General features: G+C 42.2%; 4 non-coding genes across 4 annotated transcripts; 2 read left to right on the top strand and 2 right to left on the bottom strand.

Moving 5' to 3' along the window:
* Positions 1 to 479: 479 nt before the first annotated feature.
* Positions 480 to 598, top strand: LOC141755194 (5S ribosomal RNA). The gene has a single exon (XR_012590904.1). It is a non-coding gene; the product is annotated as a 5S ribosomal RNA (ribosomal RNA).
* A 317-nt stretch (positions 599 to 915) lies between these two features.
* LOC141755265 (5S ribosomal RNA) lies at positions 916 to 1,034 on the bottom strand. The gene has a single exon (XR_012590972.1). It is a non-coding gene; the product is annotated as a 5S ribosomal RNA (ribosomal RNA).
* Positions 1,035 to 1,630: 596 nt separating this feature from the next.
* On the top strand, positions 1,631 to 1,749 carry LOC141755263 (5S ribosomal RNA). The gene has a single exon (XR_012590970.1). It is a non-coding gene; the product is annotated as a 5S ribosomal RNA (ribosomal RNA).
* Positions 1,750 to 2,047: 298 nt separating this feature from the next.
* LOC141755447 (5S ribosomal RNA) lies at positions 2,048 to 2,166 on the bottom strand. The gene has a single exon (XR_012591150.1). It is a non-coding gene; the product is annotated as a 5S ribosomal RNA (ribosomal RNA).
* Positions 2,167 to 2,500: the final 334 nt, after the last annotated feature.

The following is a 2,500-nucleotide window of genomic DNA, read 5'->3' as shown; positions in this document are numbered from 1 at the left end:
CTCTGATTACAGTGACACAGTTTCCCCACATGAATGATAAACACTATCTACGACAGAGGTGAGATTGTAACTACGCTGCTTGAATGCAGGTTTGAGGTGCTTTTTTCTATTTTATGCTACTTTATACTTTATTTTACAGGGATAGATTGGAGTTTTTACTCCACTACGTTTGTGATTGTTATTGCGACTTTGTACATTTAGATTTGACATTTAAAACGTGATTGTTTCAGAAAATATGGCGCAGCATGATACTTGAAAATGCTGCTTACACAGCAATACTGCAGTGATAATAATCCAATAATAGTTTTAGCCTGTAACAATGTAACACTGACAGAGTTTCTTACAAAGGCCATTTTTGTCATTATAGTGAGAATATCTGTTTGTGTTCCTGACAATCTGCAGCTGCTACCTGTATGGGCAGAATACCAAAACGTTGTGTTACAGCATCTTTAAATGGCCTTTTTGTTGCTGCAAATGTTGCTTACGGCCATACCACCCTGAACACGCCCGATCTCGTCTGATCTCGGAAGCTAAGCAGGGTAGGGCCTGGTCAGTACTTGGATGGGAGACCGCCTGGGAATACCAGGTGCTGTAAGCTTTTTCACTTCTCTTTTACAAACAGCAGAGGGCGCTGCTGCTTCTTCGATGGACACTGGCAGGCACTGATGAAAATCAATAGAATGGTGTACACACAATGTCAATGCTTTACAAAGATTTTTTAAAGAGCAGATCACGAGTTACAAGTGTATATCATTATATCATAAACTAATTAGAAGCTGATCAATTTCACTCAGAAAAATTTTGTAGGAGCGAGGAATGATGAAATTCAACATCCAGAGACAAGCTGCTCTGGTTTTCAAAGTCTCCACCGGAGAAGCAGCGGCGCCCCGTGCTGTTTGGAAAGAGAAGTGAAAAAGCTTACAGCACCTGGTATTCCCAGGCGGTCTCCCATCCAAGTACTGACCAGGCCCGACCCTGCTTAGCTTCCGAGATCAGACGAGATCGGGCGTGTTCAGGGTGGTATGGCCGTAAGCAACAGCACTGGTGACAAAACGGCCCTTTATAGATGTCTATCACTGCCGCCGTGAACGCCTGTGTGCATTTCTGCTCATAGGGACATTAGCATATTTACAGAACTTCTGGGCAAGGAGCTCTGATTACAGTGACACAGTTTCCCCACATGAATGATAAACACTATCTACGACAGAGGTGAGATTGTAACTACGCTGCTTGAATGCAGGTTTGAGGTGCTTTTTTCTATTTTATGCTACTTTATACTTTATTTTACAGGGATAGATTGGAGTTTTTACTCCACTACGTTTGTGATTGTTATTGCGACTTTGTACATTTAGATTTGACATTTAAAACGTGATTGTTTCAGAAAATATGGCGCAGCATGATACTTGAAAATGCTGCTTACACAGCAATACTGCAGTGATAATAATCCAATAATAGTTTTAGCCTGTAACAATGTAACACTGACAGAGTTTCTTACAAAGGCCATTTTTGTCATTATAGTGAGAATATCTGTTTGTGTTCCTGACAATCTGCAGCTGCTACCTGTATGGGCAGAATACCAAAACGTTGTGTTACAGCATCTTTAAATGGCCTTTTTGTTGCTGCAAATGTTGCTTACGGCCATACCACCCTGAACACGCCCGATCTCGTCTGATCTCGGAAGCTAAGCAGGGTCGGGCCTGGTCAGTACTTGGATGGGAGACCGCCTGGGAATACCAGGTGCTGTAAGCTTTTTCACTTCTCTTTTACAAACAGCAGAGGGTGCTGCTGCTTCTTCGATGGACACTGGCAGGCACTGATGAAAATCAATAGAATGGTGTACACACAATGTCAATGCTTTACAAAGATTTTTTAAAGAGCAGATCACGAGTTACAAGTGTATATCATTATATCATAAACTAATTAGAAGCTGATCAATTTCACTCAGAAAAATTTTGTAGGAGCGAGGAATGATGAAATTCAACATCCAGAGACAAGCTGCTCTGGTTTTCAAAGTCTCCACCGTGCTGTTTGGAAAGAGAAGTGAAAAGGCTTACAGCACCTGGTATTCCCAGGCGGTCTCCCATCCAAGCACTGACCAGGCCCGACCCTGCTTAGCTTCCGAGATCAGACGAGATCGGGCGTGTTCAGGGTGGTATGGCCGTAAGCAACAGTACTGGTGACAAAACGGCCCTTTATAGATGTCTATCACTGCCGCCGTGAACGCCTGTGTGCATTTCTGCTCATAGGGACATTAGCATATTTACAGAACTTCTGGGCAAGGAGCTCTGATTACAGTGACACAGTTTCCCCACATGAATGATAAACACTATCTACGACAGAGGTGAGATTGTAACTACGCTGCTTGAATGCAGGTTTGAGGTGCTTTTTTCTATTTTATGCTACTTTATACTTTATTTTACAGGGATAGATTGGAGTTTTTACTCCACTACGTTTGTGATTGTTATTGCGACTTTGTACATTTAGATTTGACATTTAAAAC

This window comes from Sebastes fasciatus, chromosome 17, assembly GCF_043250625.1.
Source record: "Sebastes fasciatus isolate fSebFas1 chromosome 17, fSebFas1.pri, whole genome shotgun sequence".
NCBI lineage: Eukaryota > Metazoa > Chordata > Actinopteri > Perciformes > Sebastidae > Sebastes > Sebastes fasciatus.
The sequence above is the reverse complement of the archived record's forward strand: the minus strand, read 5'-3'. Positions and strand labels throughout refer to the sequence as shown.